At 40.0% G+C, this 12,883-nt stretch overlaps 1 long non-coding RNA gene across 1 annotated transcript in view; it reads left to right on the forward strand.

Annotated features, from left to right (window-relative positions):
- LOC139045720 (uncharacterized) overlaps positions 1 to 4,552 on the forward strand; it is a 209,241-nt gene extending 204,689 nt beyond the window's left edge. The window contains exon 3 of the long non-coding RNA XR_011504726.1: positions 4,426 to 4,552. This is a non-coding gene — a long non-coding RNA (uncharacterized lncRNA). The remainder of the gene's footprint in view (positions 1 to 4,425) is intronic.
- Positions 4,553 to 12,883: the final 8,331 nt, after the last annotated feature.

A 12,883-nucleotide genomic window follows, 5' to 3' on the forward strand; every position in this document is an offset into this window, starting at 1 on the left:
TTGTTTTAATTAATCGGGCGCTAATTTAAGCATTTTTCAAATTTGCCTCATTCTGGCTTCATCTTTAACACTTCACCTCTTAACTTGTTTATATTTAAAACTAAGAGAATGGTGTGCTTCATGAGTATTGCTGCCTGCAATCCAGACCAGCATAGTGGCTGAACTGAATATCCCTTCCAAAGATAGACAAGTTTGGTAAAAATGGAGAGAAGGAGGAATTGTAGCTGAGGGAAAAGTAATGAATAAATGGGTTATGTAATGAGGAAAATCTAATATTACATTAAGACCTTGAAAGAGGCTCAGAGCAAGAGATAATATTGTCTCTTAGCTCAATTAAGTCAGTTTCCTGAAAAAGTGAGGTCCATATATTGCTGAGACCACTCCTGTTTTGGGAACATGACAAGATCAAATGGGAGCCTCCAGACCTGAGTGACCTCACCCTGGGAGACATTTTCATACAACATTATGATGTATTAGATGTTAATGACTGCCTGGGGTTCTAGTAATGCACCAGTAGCTTTTGAGTTGTATATTGTTTTGCTGTAAGGGGTCCGTGGCCAGAGACCAAGGGCTGGACTGTGATGTAATAAGAAATACAGGTTTGGTCTCTGCCTCTGTTTTCTGACACAGAGCTCCTACATCCCTTGTAACTTCAGAGCGATAGGGGTGATATGAGAATCTTACACAGACTTCCTAAATCCTTTGGAATATTTTGGGTGAGAGGAGCATCTTTTGTTCTAATAAGGTGACTTCGGTAGGTTCCTGGATAGCTCCTGGATGGGGCTAGTTACCAGAGAGACCAAGCCATGATTAGAAACTTGGAACTTTCAGCCCTACTTCCTATCCCCTGGGGAGAAGAAATGGGCTGGAAATTGAATTAATAATTGATCGTGCCTTTGTGATGAAGCCTCCATAAAAATCTCTAAAGTACGGACTCCAGAGAGGTTCCCAGTTGGTGAAACACATACATGTACCATGAGAGTGGTACACCCCAACTCCACTGGGACAGAAACTCCTGCACGTGGGATCCCTCTGTACCTTGTCCTATATACCTCTTCATCGGGCTTTTATCTATATCCTTCATTATACAATAAACTGGTAAATGTATTTCCCTGAGTTCTGTGAGATGCTTTAGCAAATTATCAAACCCCAGGAAGAGGTAAATGAGGACCTCTGATTTATAGCTAGTCATTCAGAAGTAAGAGAGGGCCAGACTTGCAATTGGCATCTGAAGTGGGGGCATTACTGTGGGATGAGCCCTTAATCTCTGGGATCTTAAGTTAACTCCAAGTAGACAGTGTCAGAATTGAATTGAATTGTAGGATACTCAGCTGGTGTTGAGACTTGGTCCGTGTGGAAAAAAAATTCTTTTATCTTGTGTCGGAAGTGAAGTGTTAACTGTAGAGCAGAGTACAAAGGAGGAACAGAGTTTTTTATTCAAATGGAAATAAGTGTTGGGTTTTGTCTTTGACTTTTCTCAGGACCCAAAACAGTGGGTCAATTCAGTAGGGGGAAACGGAACACCTTTGGAGCAGCTGTCATTATTTAACCCAAACAACCTACTCTTTCTATTCTTAGTGAAATGTGATGGGAATTTGATTCATACAACAATTTCATTGAAATCCCACTATTGGTAATTATGAAAGTCAATAACCATAGATCCTTTTTCAAAGGAACCTCAACTACTATAAAGTTTCATGTTATATATTATTTTGTAGTTATCTGTAGTTGAAGAGCCATGCAAATGTTTTAGAGGGCTTGATGTACTATTTCAGCAGATGTAATGATAACTGTTAACTTGGGAATAAATAATAGCTTCAGAGAAGAAGTGGCACTTGTTTGCAGGCTAGAAATCACCAATGGGGATGGTATTATATGTAAAAAGTCTAAAACATTAAATGATAATGAAAAATCTGTAGTCTCATGGAAAGAATCTAACAGAGAAGAAACGAATGAAGATGCAAGGCACTAATGTTCTGGAAGGGGTGTTGGAATAAAATGAAGTCAAAATTTTAGACTTGAAAAAGGATTATTGAGCCAGCCCTGATGGCCTAGTGGTTAAAGTTTGGTGTTCTCACCACTTCAGTGGCTCAGTTCAGTTCCTGGCTGCAGAACCACACTACCCATCTGTCAGTAGCCATGCTGTGGTGGTGGCTCACGCAGAAGAACTAGAAGGACTTACAACTAGGATATACAACTATGCACTGGGGCTTTGGGGAGGAAAAAAAAGGAGAAGAAGATTGGCAGCAGAAGTTAGCTCAGGCTGAATCTTTCCCAGCAAAACATAAATAAATTAAAAAAAAAAAAGATTTTTTATCTCTGTTTGAAAATTGAGAGTAAGGAAAGTGTATACATACAGATGGAATGACATTTCGAGGGAGAGATGGTAGAAGATAGTAGATGCATATTTGTTACAACAGTGCAGTAACGTGATGGATGAAAAACTTCAAATAGGTATAAAGTTAGTAAAGCCTCACTCAACAGCAAAAAATATAGATATGCAAATTTAACACAGAAAATGAAGAATATAAGACCCCCTTTGCCATTTCTGTCAATCTCTTTTACACTCTCATAGATTCTCCAAACTCTTAAGTCTCAATCCACATGCCCACTTGTCCACCCACTGGTGATTATCACAGTAATTTTCTGAGTGTTTCAGTGATATTTGATGAGTCAAAGACCAATTTATCAGGAGCATCTACCAGCAGGCCCAAGTTTTAGGTTTGTCTTGGGTTGACTCCTGCAGCAGAAAAAAAAAGAACAAATACTTATTAACACCCTAACAATCTAAAGGATGTAAAGCACTGGCTTAGGTAACTTATATTGTTATTATCATACATATTATCATTCCCGTTTTATGGTTGAGGAAATGGAGACACAGATTTTAAGTATGTCCTCTTGGTAAAATATAGTCAATAATGTTTAACTAGTAGTAGAACCATAAGCCTAATTGAGGATGGATGGAAGTCAACTCAAGAAGACTGGCTGTGAAATTCTTCCCACTAATACTTGGCTGCCTTGAGTATAAGTAGTGCAAGCTATTCAGGGTTTGGATATAATGAAGCAATACAAAGAAATGATATGGACATTCAAATGACTATTATGACAATGAGTGGAGTAATTGACCAAGACTAGATAGGGAGGCAAGTGAATATGGAAGAGAGCCACATATATTGTAGAGATAAAGAGGGACTGAAGAACTGGAGGTAACAAGCGGGAAGAAGAATAAGAAGAATATGCACAATACAGTGAGTGAGTAGAGGAAGTGGAAATACGAAAGGCATAGTCAAAGTGGGAAAATTCAGATTGTTAGATCTTTGAGGTGGAGAAATTTCAAATAATGACAAGCTTCAAGGTATGGCAAACCAAATGAAATGAACTTGAGGATTATTGGAGTTCAGAGAGTCAAGGAGCTGTGAGGTTGGCATTTTAAGGATGTGGTGGCCTGGAAGGTTATGCATAGGTACATAAGTTATAGGAATTCAGAAGATGATAATGAGATTGAGAAGAGGGTAGTATAAAAGCAGGATGATAACTAGCATATATTGCCTTTGCTTGACTAGAAAATCCTGATGCTGCCTTAGGCTATGGCTCAGATTTTAAGTAGTGGTGGTTTAGTTGGATTTTAGCTCTTACATCTGGATATGGCACAGGTTTTGTACATGGCACAACTTGCACAATCAAACCCAATGAGTCCATATTAATGGGTGGTGTAATCTTTAAGTGAGAAAAAGCATTGAGAGATGGTAGAACATCAGTGTTGAACATCAATGGTCCTTGCAAACCAAGTCCTTGCAAATGTACAATCACATCTCACAAATTCTTACAAGAAAGATATCAGATCATGTATATACAAGATCTGATATATATATCCTCCCACCCTTAGAGATGTTGTAGCCATCCTACGGTCCAGATTGCCAGCAAAAATGGTGATGAGAGTTAAATAGTCTGATCTATTCTGCTCACCCTGGGTGTCAAGCGGAGTGGGAGAAATTGCTTTTATTGCCGTGGGTTGCAAGAAAAGGTCTATCCCCTCCCCAAATGTGAAAACCGGGATTCACTTAGGAGGGAAATTAGAGCACTGTTTGAAGGGGAGGCTAAAGTATGGGTCCTGAAAGTCCCATTGGCTGGTCCAACTGAAGGAAAGACCTGGGAAGAGTAAAGAGGGGTGGGACGGAGTTTCTAGGAATAAGATTCCAGTGATAAATAACAGTGGGATGGGGGGGTGAGCTAAGAGGATTCATTTTCATTAATCCATTGACTGAAGGAGGAGGTTGGTGAATAGGATTGCCTCCCGTCAGTGATGGGTTTGGGAAGGCAGAGGGTAGAGAATGGATAGAAAGAATTGTAGTTTACTGGAAAAACTGGCTCCAGAGATTCAAATAGAATATATGTTATTTTATGTCGCTGCACCTTATTTTTCAGGGGCTTCATGTGCTGCTGCTGCTGCAGTTGAATTCATGGAACAGAAAAGAGACTTAGTGGTGGTGAAGACTGGAGCACTTCTGGCTGCAGAAGTTGAGTGTGGAGATGGGATGGAAAGGTGAAAGAGGTATGTATTTATCTGGTTTTAATGTATCCAGCTTTAGTTTCTTTTATAGCCTTGCTAAGTTAATCATTCATACTCATTTTCTTGTTTATACAGCTAGGGTCGTGTACACAGAAGTACCCTCAACTCTGTTACTACATTTCTGTAGACCTCATAGAAATTCCTACTACTAGACTATGACATTTCGGCAGGGAAGAGGGGGTGGTTAAGTCTATGAATCTGCATTCCCAATGCGTAGCACAGTGCCTGACACATAATATATCTCTAGTAGTTTTTGGTTGAAAGAAAGAGTAAATTGAGGCAGAATACAGTCTTGTAGAATTGGAGGTTGTTCTTCATTTCTAAATTGTTTTATGCCAGAAGTTCTCATTGAATTTTTGAGGTGGGACATAAAGGTCACCTTGTGCATGGTTCAACCACATTAACACTAATACTGTCTTACTCTGTTATTTTAACTGAACCTGAAGTGCTTGAGACCTGGTCTAATTGCTAAGTAATCTCCAAATAGCTGGATGGATTGGTTTGACCACACAGAGCTTGGTAAGACTCATTCCATCTGTCTCATTCTCTCTGCAAACTATCAAGATAATGAGCCTCTCAGAGTTGCATTTATTCTGGAATAGAATGCTGAAAAAGGGGAATTAAAATTATTTATAAGAAAGCCTGGGAGGAAAAAAAACACACTACGATTCTTGACGGCAATGATAGGGAACTCATTTTGGGAATCAAGTGAACTAATCAATTTATAGTTTCCCTGGTATAAAAGAACCAAGCTATCTTATTCACAGGCTAAGTATTTTTCTCTCATTTTTAAAAATTGTGAGCAAATGACAAATTACTGCCTGAGTAACACATTATGAAGACTGAGCATGCATGTTTATATTTCATTGTTTTAATCTAATCTAATACAACACACACCAAAGTCCTTCAAACACACATTTAATGGCATGCATAATCATGATTGTGCTGCATAATAATTAGGCATTAGTGATAAGCAGTTCCCATAAATTACTGTAATTAGTATTACTCTTATACCACCACAGCGATTTTTTTTTAGGTTTTCCCTTCTAATTTTGTTAATTCCTTAGTATCTATCATCAACACAAATGTCAGCAGTTTCCCCAATGCCATGTGTAACTTAATTATCATTATTCTTTACCCAGAGTGAGGTCTCAATCAATGTTTGTTGGAGTGAATTTAATAAAATCATCACACAGCAGCTAACATTCGCTATGTTATAAGGCAGACAACTTGGATTTGCTCTTCAGAAGTGGGGACCTCTATATGCATTTCTCAGGGTCAAATGTCATGTCTCCCATCCCATACCTTTAACTTCCTTACTGCTTCCTTGAAAGAACCTTGAGTTTCAGGACTTGGTGAAATGCAGGTCAGGAAATTCTTGGCTGAAGTAGAAGGTGGTTGCTCTTGATCACTCATCTACTGCATAGCTCAGAGATCAGGAAATTGGTTCAAAGATGGAGCTAAATGTGAAGGGAAGAGGAACAATGAAAATGTATCCTTAGTACCAAGCACCTTGCTATGTTGGGATGAGAAATGAGCTAAGAGATTAATTTAGTTCACCAGACTATTGGGTCAAGATTAACAAAGGCCTGGGAAGACAGTTGTCGATTTAGAAACCCTCAACACCATCTGAACCAGTGGGATAAGGGCAATTTATCTTCTGGGTAACTTTGGCCTGGACTATGGATTTAAGAAAAGAATTTCCTTGATTTCAAAATATTTCCTCTTCCTCTACTAGCAAGAGGCACAGCTTTCCTTCTATAAGCTGAGACAAAGAACTTGAGAATTCAAATACCTCACAGAAAACATTTGTATAAGTAAGTTTCAACCAAATATTGAAAGTGAGACCAAATCTTTTTCTTGACTGTGTAGGAGAGGGCATTTAAAAAATAGATGTCTAATGCTGGCAGAAGTGCCGACTGGACAAATACTGATGGCCCTCACATGGCCTGGCATCTTAGTTCCTTAGCATCTTCACAGTAGATACATATAGTGATGGCACTTAACTGCGTTTATTGGTGGAACAAAAAGAATCATAGCACATAGAACCACTGGGTGACTATTTTAGTTTCCTATTGATGCTGAAACAAATTACCGATTTAATACAACACACATATGTTATATTACAGTTCAGTAGGTCAGAAGTCCAACACATGCCTCTTGAGGCAAAAATCAAGGTATTGGAATTGCTTGCTGCATTCTTTCTATGCAGGCTCTAGGGATGAATCTGTTTCTTTATCTTTTCCAGTTTCTAGAGACACCCATATTCCTTCGCTTGTGGGCCTCTTCTTCCATCTTCAAAGCTGGCAGCATAGCATCTTCAAATCTCTCTGCCTTCCTCTTTCCCTTATAAGGACCCTTGTGATTACACTTGGACCACATGGATAATCCAGGGTATCTCTTCATCTCAAGATCTTTAAACTAATCTGCAAAGTTTCTTTTGTCATGTAGGGTACCACAGTTACAGGTCTTGGAGTAGGATGTGGACATTTTTTTGGTGGGGGGCATTATTCTGCTGACCACAGCAATGAAACACCCTGACAAGGTCTCATGACTTTGAAGCCTGTGACAGGACATTCACTCCCATTCTGTGGAGCAGCCTCCTACCTCCCTAGCCTCCTTATGGCCCTTTTCACATTAGGGTTCATGTTCTAAATCATTTCCCTGCATTCTGTCCAATGGAGGAACAGATTCTTGGTCATTGAGTTTCTGGGAGCCATTGTGTTTGCTATGTTCATATCTCATAGGTTAGACACCCTGCCTGATTCGTATGGAGACTCTCATAGGCAATTCAGGCTTAGGAAGCATGAGAATAATGCAAGAGTAAACATTTCTCTAGAAATCTATTAGGAACTGTTTAAAATGCTTTACATGTATTAACTCACTTAATCTTAACAACACTCCTATGAGGAAAGTGCTATTGTTATTGCCATTTTGCAGATGAGGAAACTGAGGCCCAAAGAGGTTAAGTAAATTGACATAGTCCATACCTAGTAAATTACAGAGGTGGGATTCAAACCTAAGCTGTCTGGCTCTGGAGCGCATGCTTTAAGTCATTGCACTGCATATTGCCGCTCACAGTGCATGTAAGAAAAGCTTAAATTAAAAACATGAACAACACTACACCAAATTAAAAATGATACTGAAGAGAAGGACGGTATGTGTAGGGGTGGGTGGGGGAGTGATTTAGGGGAAGATCTGAGGAAAGAGTGAGCAATGCACACACTTACACAGGAAAGACAGAGAGAGAGGAGAGAGAGAGATTTCGTAATCTCATGCTACTGGGCATGACAGGCGCTTTGTACATTACACAAAGGCACCCCATTGAGGGGTCCCTGGGCGCTGACAGCATGGTTCATTTGCATCTTGCTGCATTGGCTCAAAGGAGATGGCTTTTTCTACTTGCATAAAGATGCCATATAGGCTAGCAGCAACCCTGTTTACAAGATGAGAGTGTATGAACGAATTTTTTTGACTAGAGAAATGGATTTATCTAATAGACCTTATATTAAAAGATGCCAAAATTATGTTCTCTAGCATCAGGACTGTTTGCTTCCCATCAAAATTCCTGGAGAAGTATTTAAGGGGTAAGAGCATTGGGCTAAAGGTTATAGGGTCTGGTGCTCATGTAGCACCAGCAATTTCACCCAGAGGCTGCTGGACTCCACACTTCTGTGAATCATTTCCTCTTTTGTAGCTAGGGCTTAAAGGTCTATCTAGACCTTCCAAACGGTCTATCTAGATCTAAAACTTTGTGATATTGTTTCATTTTGCTGAAACATAAGTAGCTCTCCAATGGAGAGGTGCTGTCTTCTTTCAAAGTCACTTTGAAATGCTGTGATATCTCTGAGTGGTATGTATGCCCCTGCTTAAGTTGTTAGATTTATCAACTTCTTAACCAAAAGATATTCCATGGCAATCACATTAATCATTGATTTATAATGACTAGATAGCAGAAATCCAATAATCAATGAATTTTAAACCTGAAATATTAATTCTTAGTCACTCACTCAGTAGTTAAAATATTTAACAGCCTCATATTGCCTGTGCATTGAGACTGTTCTTTAACACGATGGCTGTTTCTGAAAACGCTTGGATGGGGGAAATAATTGCATTTCCATTGAAGCTATTAGAATGAATCACAATTGGATTTCACATAAAAGGTTTTAATGCATAGATATTTCACATAATATGTTCTTAGGCAAGGGTTCTTCAAATAAAGCTGTTTTGTCCTAAGAAATTTTATCTGTGAATCAGCTTTACCTCCAGTTAGACCAGATAGTCTTGCTTTTTCTTTGTTTCCTTTTTTAATTTACTACTTAAATTATTTCTAGGAATGTTATAACTCTGCTGAGGACTGAATGTTTGTGTCACCTCCTAAATTTATATGTAGAAGTCCCAGTCCCCAATGTGATGGCATTTGGAGGTGGGGCCTTTAGGAGGTAATTAAGTCATGAGGGGGGAGGCTTCGTAAATGGGGTTAGTGTTCTTATTAGAGGAGACACAAGAGATTCTCTCTTTCTTTCTTTCTTCCTCTATCACATGAGGACACAGAAAGTAGGTGTTCATCTGCAAACCAGGAAGACGGCTCTCACCAGGAATCAAATCAGCTAACACCTTGATCTTGAACTTCTCAGCCTCCATAACTGTGAGAAAGAAATTTCTGCTGTTTAGGCTGCCTGGTCTCCGCTATTTTGTTATAGCAGTCTGAACTTGACAAACACCTGTAGTCATTGTTATGGTCACTCTGTCAGGATGGACCCCCATCCAAAATTTGATTTGCATGTCAAGACAACGATGCTATAGGGACACCAAGAGGGTATGAAAAGGTTTATTACTCATATAATAGGACTTTCTTGGAAAATCAGGGCAGACCCCCAACCTGGTCCAAAAATGGCATGGGAGAACAAGAAAAAGAGACAATTTTGAGTTTCTATGGTAATTAGGGCTATAGGGATGGAGTGAGGGCTTCTGCAAGTGGTTTGAAACTCTCATCAGAACCAAAGGAGGGGCTTTAGTATCAGCTTCACCAGATTGAGGCAGAAGGAGTAGGGAGAGGGAGAGGCTGAAAAGCTAGCAGCAGTCAAAGATCAAAACATGGAGTCAGACTCTTTATTACAATCCTTCTTATTAGAACCTATCTATGCAATAGACTTTTCCATCAACTCTGATGGAAATAAAGAGAAAATTTAAACTGCTTTTCTTTTAAAATAAAAATTATACACAGTGCAGTATGGTAGAAAAAGAAAGACTTAGGGCCAAATAGGCCTAGAATCAAATTTGAGGTCTACTGATTGCTTGCTGTATCCATCATGATTCAGTGCAGGAAACAGAATCCACTGTAAGTATTTAAAGTATGAGGGAGCTTAAGGTAGGGGGTTAGATAAAATTGTTTGAGAGCCTGGAAAAATTGGTTCTAGGCTGAACCCCTGTAGTGATTCCAAGAATGATACAGAACTCTCCCCTAGGAAAGTACAACTTTAGATGCTGCCCTGGAGCCATGCTGGAAGCAGGCAGCCTCTTGGAGCACTGCCATTACAACTGCTTCCCGACATCCAAGAGATTGGGCAATGACAGTGGACGGCTGCTGTGTCAAACCTCACATTTTCGTGGTCTTCCTTGCCAGCAACAAAAGCCAAGAGCCACAAGAAGTTAGTCTCTGTCTCACCCTCATTGCCCAAATCTTGCACGAGTATATGTAATTGTTAGATGCTAATTCATATCTAGAGCCCAACATGAAGGAGGTCTGAGAAATGGTAATTTAAGCTTTATGAGGTGAAATGTAGGTGGACTGAAACCATCCAGAGTCACTTTCCTCTCTCTGTGTGCTCTAGGACCAATTTTGAGCAAATAAAAATGCAAGATGCCAAGATAAACTTGAATTTTAGATAAACACCAAATAATCTTTCAGTATAAGTATGAAGCATCAAAATTTATTTGATGTTCATTTGAAATTCAAGTTTAACTAGGTGTCCTGTATTTTATCTGTCAGCTCTTGGGAAAGACTAATTTAGATGAGGGTAGTGATACAAGGAAGACCTCATTGAACATGTGATAAATAAGCACAGACCCAAAGAATAAAGGATTAGCCTTTATTGGCCAGTTGAAAAGTGGTGGAAAGAGATTTCCAAACAGAAGAAATAGCATGTGAAAATTTCCTAAGGCAGGATAGAGCTTGGCATATTTAAGACACAGAAAGACTGTTAACGTGGCTGAAGTGAGTAAGGAAGAGAATAGCCTGGAATGGGACCTGAGAGGTAGGAAGGGTAAGACCAGGCAGAGAGAATGCTCACTTAAAGCACTGATTTAAAATTTTTTTCATTTATAAAACCCTTTTCAAATCATCTTACACAGAAACTTATAGCATATAACATATAAGACTGAAGCTACTCTGCTTGAGGGGTGGGGATTAGGGGTATTTTGAAGGTCCATCAGTAGCAGCCCTTAATGGGTCTAAATGGTATAAGGTATCAGACCATAGTGTCACCACAATGGATACCCAGAGAGGGGATGTAACTTATCCAAGGTTTAATATTGATTTTAAAAGCATCAGTCCTGGGGGCCGGCCCCGTGGCTGAGTGGTTAAGTTCATGCTCTCTGCTTCAGTGGCCCAGGGTTTTGCTGGTTCAAATCCTGGGCGGGGACATGGCACCACTCATCAGGCCATGCTGAGGTGGCATCCCACATGCCACAACTAGAAGGACCCACAATTAAAAATACACAGCTATGTGTACACTGAATTTTCCTCCCAGGCTGCTGGGGCAGAGAGAAAGCAGGGGACCCTGTGAGGGAGTGACATGCCTGAGATGGAGTGGGAACTGCATTCTATGCTGGCAATTGAGGGACATGGTGCCAATGTTTGGAGTAACTTGGAGATCACACTTTCTGCTCCTTCTGTGCTGATTTATTACTCCAGTTGTACCAGAGACTATCCTAATCTTGTCCATGGCAAAACAGGAGACACCTGGAAAGCTGGAGTATTAACATTGTGGTGCAGTGGAGTGAGGCCTCCACAGAGAATCTGGAAACTTGCATGTTAGCCTCAATTTACCCCTAACTTGAAAAGTGTGATTTGGGAACAATTCACAAACTCCTGGGCTGCTTGTTCCTTCACATGAAAAATAATCGGATTGGAAAAGTTCCCCAAAGACCTCTTCCAAGTCCAGCATTTTATGATTCCAGTAATGCAAAGAAGCTTTTGACTCCAATGAGAGCCTCTCATCAGAATATTCTTTTAGTGGCATCACCTCAGGGTCTGAGGAACTTAGTGTTTGGGTGGTGGGTCTGTTTCTAAGTTACTATTATTGAGCTACCTTCTTCAGGGAAATAAAAGGTCACTATCTCAGCATTGTCTGAAAGAGTGTTCTCATATGATAGCTAGTCTAATAGGTCCTTAGTAACTGACAGGTGAGGGGGCTTTGGGAGAAAAAGGAAAAATTTTAAAAATCTTAAAAAAAAAATCAGTCCTAACAATTTGGTGGCTAGAAACGGGAAGTTTCTAAATTCATGTCCAAAATTAAGATAATTTGAATCTCAGAAAATGAACCCACTGATCAGAGGGCACAGAAATCAGTTTAACATTTATAAAATTAGCACCTCCCAGTCATCTCTGTTAGGAAATCATTGGACACTACAAGAACTTGAGTACTTGAATTCCAGGGAGTCTCCTTGACCTTCCCCAGCACAAGGCAAATGATCCCCCAGGAAGAAGAAAGCTAACGTTTCATGAGTTTGTACTACAGCGCCAGGCACTGTGCTACGTGCTTTACACAGACAATGTCACGTTTTCCTTTTTACCAAATTAGGAGAACAGGAAGCTCAGAGAGGCAAAGTGACTTATTTAAGGTTACCAATTAATCATGCATGGAACAGAATTTGGGTCCAGACCTATTTATCTGCAAAGCTGTTGCTTTGTAAACTGGCCCCCCATACATGGAGGACAAGGAGGGACTGAAGAAAGAAGCAGACCACTCCAGATTGTTAGGTGGCAGGTTTAATAAGCAAGGAAACTTACAGGCAAGGCTTGTCTTGAGCAGCTGCAGGATGAGTAGATCTCTGCTCCTGCCCACCAGAATCTTAAGTTTATATAGAGGCCTTAACTGGGTTCTGGACTGTATTCAGTCCAGATGGTTTCAACTTTTTACTCTATCAAGGCTGGTCCTTGAAATTGCTCCTAGTGCAGGAATGGTGGGCAGAGCCTACATTCCAAGGACAGGGGAGATGGTGAGGAGCCTCCAATTGCCCCGGTTCAGCTCATGGATCAAGAGGCGGTCACATCCTTTCCATAACCTCTCCCAACAAAAGAGTAAGTCA

This window comes from Equus asinus, chromosome 7, assembly GCF_041296235.1.
Source record: "Equus asinus isolate D_3611 breed Donkey chromosome 7, EquAss-T2T_v2, whole genome shotgun sequence".
Taxonomy (NCBI): Eukaryota; Metazoa; Chordata; class Mammalia; order Perissodactyla; family Equidae; genus Equus; species Equus asinus.